General features: G+C 42.7%; 1 protein-coding gene across 6 annotated transcripts in view; it reads right to left on the bottom strand.

The window, feature by feature from the left end:
• The window catches only part of WIPF1 (WAS/WASL interacting protein family member 1), a 112,641-nt gene that overhangs the window by 62,507 nt on the left and 36,172 nt on the right, over nucleotides 1-13,962 (bottom strand). The window contains exons 1-2 of one of the 6 annotated variants that reach the window (XM_080668186.1): nucleotides 7,547-7,618; nucleotides 7,065-7,221 (exon numbers count right to left, since the gene is read on the bottom strand). The exons of 2 other annotated variants lie outside the window; for them this stretch is intronic. The gene's annotated coding sequence lies outside the window, so the exon portion shown is untranslated. Of the gene's footprint in view, nucleotides 1-7,064; nucleotides 7,262-7,546; nucleotides 7,619-7,964; nucleotides 8,054-13,962 lie in introns of those variants that run through there. 3 more of the 6 variants (XM_080668187.1, XM_080668188.1, XM_080668189.1) reach the window with 3 other exon arrangements.

Genomic DNA, 13,962 nt, shown 5'->3' with positions numbered 1-13,962 from the left:
GATCCCATTTACTATTAAGATTTCTCAGTAGCATGATAATTGCACCTACTTCCAATTTTAATTTAGGACATGGCATTCCAGAAGGAGTAATACTATTAAGAAATTCTATGGGAAAATTTTCCTTTTTGGCATCATCCGTTGAATTGATAGAATCACCACTCAAATAGGTGTGAAAATTTCCATCAGGTATATCCAAAATGTCATTTAATTTATGAATATGCTCATTTTTAGGACAAAGAATTGCACATTTAGATATATTTTTACGATGATGCCACTGTCTTTCAGCTTCAGAATGTCAACAAAAACAACCAAATTCACGATCGACAATGACAGATCAAAACACACGCATGCGATTGGGGCCAGCAAGAGCTTTATATGTATCGCACATGTGCGAGTCAACATTTATTTTTAAATTGCCAGTGTGCGTCATATATACCGGCTGGTCAGACGGACGGACAGACAGATGAACTGATGGTTGGTCACTCAGCCTTTTATATATATACTAGAGGCCCGATGCATGAAGAGTCATGCAAGAATGGGCCTTCCTTCCCCTGGCTGCCGGCACTGCCTTTGCTCCTGCAGAAGCTGCCTTTCTGCCTTCGTTCCGGCCCCGAGCCGCCTTTCCACCTTCCCATGCTGCCCAGAGGCCTGGAGCTGCTGGGGCGGTGCGTAACACCTGCGTCGTCGCCGTGGCGATGACGCAAGGGTCCCGCCCTGCCCCCGCTGCTCGGTGCCTGTGTATGCAAATTACCTTGCCATCTTTGTTGGGTTAATTTGCATACTCACTCCTGATTGGGTGGTGGGCATCGTGAAGGTATGGTCAATTTGCATCTTTCTCTTTTATTAGTGTAGATATAGATAAGTGAGGGTTGAGGCAGCCGGGGCTGTGAGAGCCGACCCCCTTGCACGAATTTCGTGCATTGGGCCTCTAGTATGCATATAAGATTTTTGGTTGATCTCTTCCCACCCTCCCTTCTCCCCCCTTACCTCTGAGATTCATCAATCTGTTCCATGTTTCCATGCCTGTGCGTTGAGCATCTGCCCCCTGGTGGTCAGTGCGCATCATAGCTACCAGTCCAACAGTCAAACGGTTGGACACTTAGCATATTAGCCTTTTATATATAGAGATTAGCATTTATTAATTATTACATTATTTCCCATATGAACAATTATAAACCTACTTTTGTCCACCCCTGTATTATACCCATATTGCTGTGCTGTCTTCCAGGAATTGAGTAGAGATCACTTAGCTGGAGTTTTGGGAGTTCATAAACTCCTCGGTCTCTTGGTCTACTCCCATTAGGCATGGCTCTAGCCTCTGTAGATACCCGAGGGCACCTGTATCTTGATTCCAAGTCCTCGGGACTCCTCAACACTGTAGCTGGTGACCCAGGCTGGAGTTAGAAGCCTTGGTCTGCACCCACTAACTAGTTATTTGGACCAAGAAAAATCACCTAACCTTCCTGAGTTTCAGTTTCCAAATCTAAAAACGAGGGGATTGAACCCTTGAAGTTCCCTTCTATTTCTAAAAATCCAGGATTCTATTTTCCACCTACCTCTTTAAGTCTTAAATAATGACAACAGCCTCTGAGAGCCTCTTCCCGAAACTTTTCCCAAGGCCAGATGTTCCTGGCACCAAAGTAGGAGAAAAAAATTATTTTTAAATAACCTAACATTTTTGTCTTTTAGAGCAAATTATCCTCTGGCCTTTTCAGTTCCCTTTTCCTACTGCTCCTCCTTATGAATCCTTAAAGTAAGTTTTAAAAAGTAAATTATCATCCTTCCTGATTCGTCAAGTCCTAGCTTACAACATTATTTTCCTTCCAAAATTATTTCTCCTACATAAAACCTCTCAAACGTTTTTACACCAGTAATTATGCTCATCAGCCTTGATTTGTCCCTGTTTTGCAAGGAAGGTTACTCAATGCTCAGGAGAAGAGGAACAAAAAGCTTAGAAACAAGGTTGGCTGAGGAAGCATGCAGTCCATGCAGGTGAATTCTGGTCAAATTTTCACGAGGCGAGGGGCACGAAATGGCAGGAGTGAAGAAAGAAGAGAAAATACAGAGGAAAGAAGAGAAAAAAGTGAAGGCACATGTTGTTTGCTTTGAAAGAGGTTTTAGGCTAAGCCCTGGTGGCAGTTCATCAAGAATGTTCGTTTGGTTAAATGACTTCTGAAACTGGGACTTCCCTGAGAGGTCGCACCGCAGCGAGAAGGCCGAGTTGGAACACCAATTCCCTTTCACAGCTCTCTCCACGCGGCCTCTGCGTAGCAAGCTGCTGAGGTACTGGGCAGCAACTCTGTTGGTCCTACACCCAGTTTTCAGGAGTCAAGACCATTCTACAGGTCTCTAAGCCTTTAAGGGAGACCAAATCTTTCCATAGCTGTCCTGGAAAGAAAAGAAGACGCTCCAAATCACCATTAGTAAGTCAAAAATAGCAATCCACAGGCAAACCCTCCCAATGAATCTATAGGTATGATATATGCAAAACCTCCTACTCTGAAGTTAGCAGCATGTTGCAAATAATGGTAGATTCCAAGATATTATCTAATGACCTTTCATTGAGGAGACATATACCCTAAAGAAGCCGTCACCAACCTTTTGGACCTCATGGACCACCAGTGGTCCCTATTAAAAGAGATATATATTTTTGTGTGTGCACACATGCATGTGTGTGCAAACATGTATCCTACTATAAAAAAGACTCTGTTTTTAAGACACACAGGATTATAATCCAATACAATGAGTGAACTTAAAATATGATATATTATTAAAATCCAGACACAAACAAAAGTAGAAAGGAAGCCTAATTCATCAGAAAGTACCAAAACAGACACCCTAGTCGGTAGCCAGCTAGACAGTCTCAAAGCAGTAGCTTCTAATTAGTATTGAGAAATTACAATGTTAGTGGTATATGAACAACTCCTGGTGAAGCTGACATAGGATGTCACATAAGCTAGGACTAGGCACCTCTTAGATTTGGTTTGTTGCAGCATAACAGGATTCCACTTTAAAGACTCATCTTTTCCCAGTTTATTCTTTTTAAGGAAAAGCTTTTCTCCATCCTTTAATAAACAAACAAACAAATGCAACTGTTCTTGTCATTTTCTGATGCCCCCCCCCTTTTTTGTGGGGGGGGGGAAGACACTAAGAGGATATTTTGGGCAAACTTTTTTTGAAACAATACATTTCTGAAGAAGTGGAGGGAAATTGAAATGTAGAGTAAAAAACCAATCAGGCATAAGGCAATCCCTTCCCTGGAAGTGTAACAGAGAATTAATAAGTGTAAATGAGCCTTAATAGTATTTCATTTAGAAGACAGCACCTCCACCAAAATAAAACCACACTGCACTGTGTCAAACTTCCATCACAGCTTCCCCACCATTTCCTTCCGTAAAACCTGCAATCTAAACAAATAGCATGCCCGCACCTCCAGAGGAATCACACTGTTCTTGCTCCTTTTCCTGGGACAACAGCCCAAGTCCTCTTCCTCTTACTCCTTAAAAGCAAAATATAACATTTTGTTTGAGGCATTCACAAAGGAAAGTGACAATGATCATATGATCTGAGTCTGCAGGTTTGGAGGGAGGGTGGTATAAGAAGACATAATTACTGGATGATTCTCAGAAAGTATGTTTATTTCTGTATGGAGTCTGGTTTTAGTCAACAGAATCCAGGTAAAGCTTTTTCTTGAAGTTTTTATAACCAAAAAAGTATAAATCATAGAAGGAATAAAAAACATCTCAAGCTATCTCTTCTCTTCCCTTTCCTTTGCCTTTGTAAGCTCTTGAAAACTGAACTGCTTATAAGCTGAAAATGACTAAGATTTTTGTGTAGCACTTCAGGGTCAAGATAAAAATATATTGCTGAAAAAAACACACATATCATTGAAACTCATGCTCTTTTCACAGCTGTAAACCACAGGAGGTAACTGGCTAATAGCAAATGATGTGGACATTAGAACCTGAATATTTAATACTTTAAAAAAATGTATGGATCCCATCCAGTTTGGCTCAGTGGATAGAGTGTCGGCCCACAGACTGAAGGGTCCTGGGTTTGATTCCAGTAAAGGACACATATGTCAGTTGCAGGCTCAATCCCCGGACCTGGTCAGGGTGCGTGCGAGAGGCAACCAATCAATGTGTATCTCTCACATCGATGTTTCTCTATATCTATCTCTACTTGTCCCTTCCCCTCTCTCTGGAGATAAATGAAAGAAATATCCTTGGGTGAGGATTAACTACAACAACAAAAAGGTAAAACTTAATAAAAGCTTTAAAAAAAATCTATGGTTCTTTAATATCTAGAATAAAGAACTCCTACAGCTCAACACCAAAAATCCAAATAACCTCATTAAAAAAATGGGCAAAAGACTTGAACAGACATTTCTCCAAAGAAGATACACAAATGGCCAACCAGAGTATAAAAAGATAGTCAGTATCACTAATTATTAGGGAAATGCAAATAAAAATGAGATATCATCATATACCCATTAGGATGGCTGCTACAAAACCACAAAATAACAAGTATAGTCTAGGATGCAGAGAAATTAGAACCCTTATGCACTGTTGGTGAGAATGTAAAATGGTGCAGCTGCTATGGAAAACAGTATGGCAGTTCCTCAAAAATTAAAAATAGAATTCCCATATGATCCAGAAATTCCACGTCTGTGTATGTACCCAAAAGAATAAAGTAGGATCTCTAAGAGATATTTGTATAGCTGTGTTCACAGCAGCCTTAGTCACAATATCCAAAGGTAGAAATAACCCAAATGTCATCCACAGATAAATGGATAAAGAAAATGTGGTATATACATATAATGGGATATTATTCACCCCTGAAGATGAAGGAAATTCTGACACATGGGCTACAACATGGGTGAACCCTGAGGACATTATGCTAGGTGAAATAAAAAAATGTTACTAGAAGACACATACTATACAGGGGTGGGCAAAAGTAGGTCCACAATTGATCGTATGGAAAATAATGCAATAATCTATGTATATAAAAGCCTAAGCGACCGTCGCAATCGAAACAACTGAACGGACAACCAAACAGGTTGCGTGGGGTGACCAGGCTGGCAGGGGGGTTAGTGAGGGATGACCAGGCCAGCGGCGGGGGGTGGGGGGAACGGGCAGTGAGGGGTGACCAGGCTGGCAGAGGGAGGCAGTGTGGGGCAACCAGGCCAGCAGGGAGGGCAGTTGGGGGTGACCAGGTCATTGGGGGGGGGTAGTTAGGGGTGATCAGGCAGGCAGTCAGGTGAACAGTTAGGAGCCAGTGGTCCCAGATTGTGAGAGGGATGTCCGACTGCCGGTCAGACATCACCCAAGGGGTCCCGGATTGGAGAGGGTGCAGGCTGGGGTAAATTTTATGTTATGTGTATTTTATCACAATTTAAAAAACAAACTATGACTCCATGTATTTCTCAGCATGATCGCCTTACATATGGCCAGGGGCTTCTCTCTGAGGAGTCCAGAGAGCTGGGCCTCCAGACTTGCTGATGCCAACTAAAAAAGATGGCCCAGGCTGAACTTCATGGTAAAGGTTGCACTCGTCAGAGTTTTATTTTCTTTTTCCCTCCCAGCATGAATGTTAGAGGGTATAATTTCATCATTTCATCGCTCTAACACCCAGGCCACCTAAACACTGATGGATGCTGACTCTGGGGTTTTGGGAAGAAGAGGCCTGCCTACATGTCAGGGTCCAGGAGAAGAGAGATTTGCAAAGTCAGCCCCCTTCCTCCTTCTTATTTAGAGAATTCAGTAACATGCCCCATAAAATTCACCACTTTTTCTCTAGCTAAAAGGTGACCATTTATCTCTTTCTACTGTTGACTTCCAAACTGAACTCAGTATTCAAATTGGAAGTAATTCCTGTCTAAAAATTACATGTGAGATTAATATTCCAGTTGCTCTCCATTATCCAACATGATTTACCACCTTCTGCCATTCCCTGTCTTCCTCTTTTTTTTCTTTTTTTTCCCCCCAGAATCCACTTCCAGGTCTGGGAAACATAGGCATTGTATAACAATGACACTCTGTAAATCTGTCTTCTTGCATCTGAAACACAAAGGAACACAGCGAAGGTGGGAAGCTAGAGAAGGGGGTGAGACTTGGCCCCAGAGACCAGATGCCTCAGAAGAAAGGGGAACAGCAGTTACAAAAAACATCAGGTCCATCTGGAAAGCATTTTAGCAAAATAGAAAACCCTTTTCTACCATGAGCAGCAGATTAGCAAAATACAAAAATTCCTGAACAACAAAGCTCTATGACCAATGAAAAGGAGAAAAAAAGCAAAACAAAACCGAAAGAGGAGCTCCTTCTAGGGATGACCAGCTTCCTCTGAGCTGTAGGCCTGTGGGGTGCTCAGGGGTGCTCCTGGCGCCACGTGCAAGAGACCTGCCCACTGCAGCTCCCCTGTGTTGCTCCAGGGAAACACTGATTCCTGCAAAGGGCTCCAAATACCAAAACACTCCAATCTCCCCTCCACCACCTACCCCATGGGAACGTGGCTGCCTCTGTCCGACCCAGTGCAGGGTTTCTGAAACCACTTGGCCTGCGATCCCCAACTTAGGACCCTCCCTGATTCTGTCCACTTCCTCTCCCTTTTCTTACACAACATGGTAGTAAAAAATGAAAAATGTGGCAATCCGAGGACAAAGTAAACAATGATTGTTCTCTTTCATCACTCTCCTGGTTATTTTGCCTGACGGGTATAAACAACATGTGAGTCCCTTCAACCCTCACCCCTCCGTCAGTGTTTTTCAGTCCAGACACTGAAACACTCTGGCATGAAAAGATAAAACGAGAAGCTATCAATCCTGGTCCCTTCTCTTCATCCCTCTCCCTGCCCTAGCAACACATCCACAGAGCCACCGAAGAAATCTCCGTTTTCAAAAATGCCCAGAAAAAAAACAAAAAACACCTCAGCATCCTCTCTGGCTAACCTGTTCTAGTCCTTAACATAGTCTAAGAATATAGTAGTTTCCTTCTTCTAACTCAAATTTGAGACATTTTCCTTCCTCCTGTGGGTCCGAAAGCAGCAGGTTTGTGTAGGGACCTTACTTTGACTGGAAGTTCTTCATTCAACTGTCCCTCGTGGCCGGGGGATGAATAGTCTTGGGCCCTTCCGCTGTTTCTGGGCTCTAATTTCCAACCCTTGACCTAGGTCTCAGACTCTTCTCTAGACTCTTCAAATCTTTCTTGACCTGGGAGGCACGAGCTGAAAACACAACACACAGCTTTAGTGACAGCCAGACCTCAGGGCTTCCTCAGGCCCTGCACAGCGCCAGCCCAGGCTGTGTGCGCGCCTTCCTACACCCCTACACCGCAGGGACTTCCTCATCTCACGTTCAAGCTGCCAGGCCTCGTCTCTGCTCCCCGTGTGTGTCAGTAAAAGAAGGAAAGGAAAAAAGGAAGAAAGAGGGCAGAAAAAATAGAAAGGGGAACTTAAGAATTTATAAAGACTCGAGAAAGTATTTTAACGTATTTTAACAAAGCCCAAAGAGTTTCTTCCACCAGATGAAAAGCACACCAAAACAACAAACCTTTGCAGGCAGCCTCGCAGCATGGTTTTACCCACACTGTCCCTGCTCTGCCGCCCTTTGAACCCCCAGTCCGCCTGCAAACACCAGCAGGTTTGTCCCATCGCAGACTTAGGCTGATAGGTGAACAGGAGGAGAGGCTTAGCTGAATTCCGCAAAGTAAGCTGTTGAATGCACATCTCAAGGTTTGTTTTTTAAAGGCTCAGAAGTTCCAAACAGGGCAGCAGGAGATTTGGATTTCATTTTCACAATAACGGCTGGATGCGTGTTCCTCTAACAACCTGTGGTTGTTACAGTCAAAGCCAGAGCGGTTACCGCACATGACAAAAATAAAGGCAGTTCGGGAAAGCGAGCCGGTTAGGTCTCTTAGAGTGGCTATGGAAGACTTTTTTCGGGGGGAGGGGGCGGGGGGAGCACTAACCTGTGTTGTTTTAATCCGCTGAAAGCGACCCAGTTCTCAAGTCCCCGTGCTAGCTGCGGGCGTTTCCTGTGAGTGCTGCATGTGACACTACACTTCCTCACTGCACCTTCCCTGCCTGCCTCTCTCCGGCCAGGGCCATGTGATAATGGCCCTCGCTGCTTGCTCCACGCGGGGGAACCCGCATCTGCAGACAGGGTTGTCTACCCCAAAGGTGATTGCAGGTATCCCCAGGGCACAGGTAGAGGAGCTGAGCCTGGGAGGAGGCGGGGAGAGCACTGTGTGCTCCTGACACTGGTGACTCCGCAAGGAGGGAGCGGGGAAAGGGAGAGACAGACTCTTGGGTTTCGGGGTTCCCTTTCTTGGGGTCCGGGAGGCAGCTGAGAAGGGGTGGACCGCTCAGCGGAGCTGGGTGCTCGCCTGTCCCGGTCCTGGGTTCAGGCCTGGGCCCCTGCGCTCCAGCAGAAGAGGGAGGATGAGGAAGGGCGGGTGGCATGCGCCCGGGATGTCCGCGGGCTGCCCTGTTGAAGGCGCCACCACAAAGGTGCACACCCAGGGTCAGCTCACATCTCTGGGTCCTGCAGGGACACCCGGAATTTCCTGGGACAGTCTCAGGTCCACATCCAATCTATTCAGTCCTGCTGTCAAACAGCGTGCCCTAATTCTTGGTTCAGCAGACAAAGTCACGATACTCTATGCCCCCCAGGCAAAGGGCTGATAGCGACATCTTCCTGTGGGATGATGGGGGTTCCTGGTGGCATGTGAGCCCTGGCTATGGGGGCCTGATGCTGGCCTGGCAAGAGATTGGGGCGCGGGAGGCAGGGGGTGGGGATGCCTGACTGTGCCTCTGTGTCGCCAAGGGGGTGCGGAAGAGCTGAGGCAGGACCCAGCACCAAGTGCAGGGGGCCGTTCTAGTTTCCCTGTTCCTGTGGGCAGAGCTCTCTTTCTGTGTAAAATTCCCCTCGCTCTCTGGAGGGCCACACGCACCGGATTGGTGGATGTAGGAAGTGGTGTGTGGGAGTAAAACGATGCCCGGCACCAGGAAATATCTGCAATTTGTACAACTTGACTCAGTGCAGAAACCCCAAAGTTGTTTCTATTTGGCTTCCTTGGAATAATTTTTTTTTTCCCAAATGCCTTTAAAGGGATTTTTTAAATTTGTTTTTTAGAAAGGTAACTGTAGACCATCTCACTGTTCCAAGTCTTGAAAACATCCTCCTATAATTCCCCAATGAAGTTTTCCATGTGCGAACACCGAGTAAGAAAACGAGTCCTGAGAGTCAGAACTTTGGACAACAGTAAAACCTTGAAGTCTCACCGCATGCTTGCATTTCTGGCTTTGAACACACGGAAAACTGTTTTACCATTGTGACAACTGAGGGCTGGTTTTCTGATTGAACTGTACAGTTAGATTAGCCGGTTGAGTCAAGATGGATGTAAGTGTGGCGTAAGAGTAATGGTGAAATTTTGCCATCTTGAAAAAACAAAATACTACATAGATGAGAAATAATAATGGCTCCATTTGAATGTATTTAGAAGTGTCACATTCTGGTGAAGCTGCCAGTTCAATTTTTCAGCTAAGCAGTTACATATGTTCTACTTAAGCCAAGCTCTGCGTGGAATTTTCAAAGGTCCTAACAAAATGCTTTATAACTTTCCTTTGAAATCCCTAACCTGGTGTCCTGTCCATGAGGTTCTTCTTCTTTTTTCTTTTTTCCTGTTTAGGCATTTAAAAATTTTAATGAACTTTATTTTTTAGAACAGTTGTAGATTATTAGAAAAATAAAGAAGATAATACAGAATCCCCACCCTTTATGCACACAGTATCCCTCCTCACTATTAAAAATCTTACCTTTAGAATGTTATATGAGTAGCAATTAATAAACCAATATTGGTACATTATGATGAACTAAGGCCCATAGTTAATTTAGATTTTTCTAAGTTTCCCCCCCAATGTCTTTTTCTGTCCCCGGAGCCCGTCCAGGACATACCATTACATTTAGTCATCATGTCGCCTTAGGTTCCTTGTGACTGTGACAGCTTCTTAGACTTTCCTTTCTTTTTTTTTTTTTTTTATCACCTTGACAGTTTTGAGCACTGGTCAGGCATTTTGTAGAATGTCCCACAATCGGGATTTGTCTTCTGATGTTTTTCTTACGATAAGACTGGAGTTTTGGGTTATTTGGAGTAAGACCACAGAGGTAAAGTGGTCTTATCACATATCAAGCATATGTATCACCAACATAATTTAATACTGTTGATGTTGGCCTCGATTGCCCAAGGTAGTATGTGTCAGGTTTCTCCACTGTAAAGGGGTCCCCACCCCTTTCCATACTGCACACTTTAGAAGGAAAACCGTGAGGGTGGAGTATCTATGTAAGTTATTTGGAATTCTTCTGCATGGAAGATTTGTGTCTTTTACCTACTTTTTAATTTCGTCAATCTTTTATTTGTATCAGTATGGCTTTTTTATTTTGGGTTATAATTCAAACACTGTTTTGTTGTTCAGATTGTTCCACCTTTGGCCATTGGGAGCTCTCTCAGGTGATCCAGGGGCTCCTCTGACATGCTTCTAGCAATTTTGTGTGCTGCTTTTTGTTTGTGAGCACTTCCTTGAGTTCCGGCAATACAAGATGCTCCAGGCTCACTGTGCAGACTTCCCCAGCTGTCTGTGATTTTTCTGTCTTCACAGAAGAGAATGAAAGAAAATAACTATGGGACCGAGAAAAAAATTTTTGCCTTTAATTTTCATCAGTTCTGCCATATGTATTAGTAAAAAAAAATTTTTTTATTGCTTTCATAAAATTAGTGCTAGCCTCTATCAGAGAGAAAACACCAAAATACTGAGTGAAATTCCAAGATGAATGTTTTTGTTGGCAATGTGTTCTCCTTCATATTTTAACATTCCTGAAATCAAAGTTGTCTTTGTTAAAATCATATCTCTCCCCCCTTCCCCATATGTCATTAATGTGATGGTACACCTTACAGTTGAAGGTGTCTTGGGAAGGGAGAAAGTAGAGCAGTCAATTAGTTCTTGTTTGAACCAGAGACATCAATTAACTACTTTCACCTATTTTTCCCCCTACCGAACACATACGTTGATTAAAGAGGTTTGCTGTGTAGCATCTACAGACATTAAAACAACCCATGATTTTACCTACTCCCATACCTATTCTACCTTTGCCTCAAACCACAAATTCTCAAGTCCTAAATACAGATAAGAGGTGGGCATTAAATTTTCAATTTTTCTGTGTTTACTATCTGACTTCTTATATGTTTACCTTTCAAGCCATCATCACACCTGAGGATCCTACTGCTGACACCGAAGGGTTGTGAGAATGACATTTCACTCCTGCTAATGAAGAGTACAAGCCTTTACAGACCAGGAAGGACTCCTGGATTCTGCCTTTCCCACTCAGGGAAGCCAACTGACTGCCGACTGGCAGAACTGGCCAGGATCTTCTCTTCAGCTCATGACGGAACCACTACTGCTTTGGGAGCATCATGTTTCATAGAAGTTTTCTCTTAACAGACAGAGTCCTGTTTGACCGTTCACCATGGGCATATCTCACAGCCACAGACATAATGCCAATCTTTTCATCCAGGTAGGCGGAACTTAGCTACTGGAAACACTATTTTCTGTCTCACACCTGGGTAAAATGTACTAAGCTACTGAGAGCACCCTAATCATCTCACCAACACCCAGAAGAGACTGGCAGGAGATGCTGCACTGACTTGCTTAGGAAACTATTGACCAAGCCCTTAGCACACGTCAAGCACGGAGCTAAATGCTTTCCATATTAGTACTTTTAAAAATATATATATTTTATTGATTTTTTACAGGGAGGAAGGGAGAGGGATAGAGAGTTAGAAACATCGATGAGAGAGAAACATCAATCAGCTGCCTCCTGTACACCCCCTACTGGGTATGTGCCCGCAACCAAGGTACATGCCCTTGACCGAAATCGAACCTGGGACCCTTGAGTCCGCAGGCCAACGCTCTATCCACTGAGCCAAACCGGTTAGGGCTCCATATTAGTACATTTGTTTAATTCTCACAGTAATCCTGAGAGGTAGGTAATGTGATCACCACTTTTCAGAAAAGGTAACCAAGTTGGAGAGGGTAAATCATCTATCCAGGGCCCTTTGACAAGGTTGAAGCCAACGTGCAAATTCAGTTCTGCCTGACACCAGACACGCAGTCTGCTGCTGCTCTTTGTGGTCGATAGGTTTACCATCTACAACTCATCAACAGGCACTTTACTGAATGTAGTCCTGTTCTCTAATTATTTTCTGCACATGCTTTCACCGCAATCAAACCTAAGTGGCAATTAAAGACAGGGATAGTTTCTTTCATACCATTAACTCAGCTTTGCAAGCTCATTCCAGCAGCTTTTTCATAAACCCTGCACTTCCGCCTTATTGCCAATCTATTTTTCTAATTTATTAGAAAAAAACCTGTAATTTTTCTAATAAAAGTAATTAATTTACATTCATTATTTCCCTCCACCAACTTTGTCTTGTATTTCATTTATTAGCTTAAGTTACAAACTCACTTTGTTTCTTTTCAGTCCTTTTAAATGAAAGCCTTAACTTTTTATCTAAGTATACTTTTAGTCCTGTACCACACATCTCAATGCATTGTATTCTCATTGTTAATTTTTAAATAGTCTATAATTTGAGTAGTGATTTCCTGTTTCACCCAAGAATTATTTAAAAGGGTCATATTTTAGTTTCGAAGGCTTGGATGGAGGTAGGGGTAGAAGCCATCTTCCGTTAATTTTCAATGCTATGTTATTGCCATATGTGACCAGTATGTCTACTTCCTGGTTAATTGTAAAGTTTCTTTTTGGTCTAGTAGTCATCAACTCTTGTAAATGCTCCATGGTCTTTTAAAAAACTGTGTATTTTCTATTTGTTAGGTTAGGTCAATAACAAAAACGATGCTATGCAAATCTCTTGTTCCTACTTATATTTGTCCACTTGATCAAATTCAGAAAGCATTTTTGTTAAAGTCTCCCACTATGATTATGAAAACTTTGTGTCTGTAAATTATTTATTTATATTTTTATTTGTATTATTTTACTTGCGTTTTTAATAAAACTTGCTTTATCTAATCCAGTGCTAAGAAGTTCAGTGTATGAAGGTTCATTTTTTAAAAAATATATATTTTATTGATTTTTTTTATTGTTTGAAGTATTACAAATAGTAGTACATATGTCTCCTTTTTTTTTTCCCCATTGACCTCCCCTGGCCTCCCCAAGCCCCCAGTACATGCCCCCCCCCCCCACAGTGTCTTATATCCATTGGTTATGCTTATATGCATTTTATTGATTTTTTACAGAGAGGAAGGGAGAGGGATAGAGAGTTAGAAACATCGATCAGCTGCCTCCTGCACACCTCCCACTGGGATGTGCACGCAACCAAGGTACATGCCCTTGACTGGAATCGAACCTGGGACCTTTCAGTCCACAGGCCAATGCTCTATCCACTGAGCCAAACCAGTTAGGGCGAAGGTTCATTATTATTGAATCTTCTAGTCTGACTTATTTCTCTTATTCTTTTATGTCTTATTTAATATTTCTTTTTACATTTAATCCTACACTTTTTAATATTAATATTACCATCCTATTTTTGTTTTGTTCGTTAGCATTCACAAACCTATCCTTTTATTTTCTTCCTTTCTGTGTAATTTTTGTGTACACATGACCCCTGAAGACAGCATATAGCTAGATTATCTTTTTAATCAATCTGAGAGTCACTGATTTTATTAAAGGAATTTAACCTAGTCACATTTATTATTATATGTTACCTTATTCCTGCCATTTTATCTACCCTGACTGTGTGTGTATGTGTGTGTGTGTGTGTGTGTGTGTTAATATCTAATGGTTTAGAAATCCTACCTATACTTTTTTCTAAAGGTCAAATACACGTGACCTTTCTTGGTGAGTAACAGAAAACTACACAGCAGGACCCACTAATTGGTAATATCAGTACATTG

This window comes from Plecotus auritus (assembly GCF_963455305.1).
Source record: "Plecotus auritus genome assembly, chromosome: 5".
In the NCBI taxonomy this organism is placed as follows: Eukaryota; Metazoa; Chordata; class Mammalia; order Chiroptera; family Vespertilionidae; genus Plecotus; species Plecotus auritus.
This window is presented reverse-complemented; position numbering and strand designations above follow the sequence as displayed.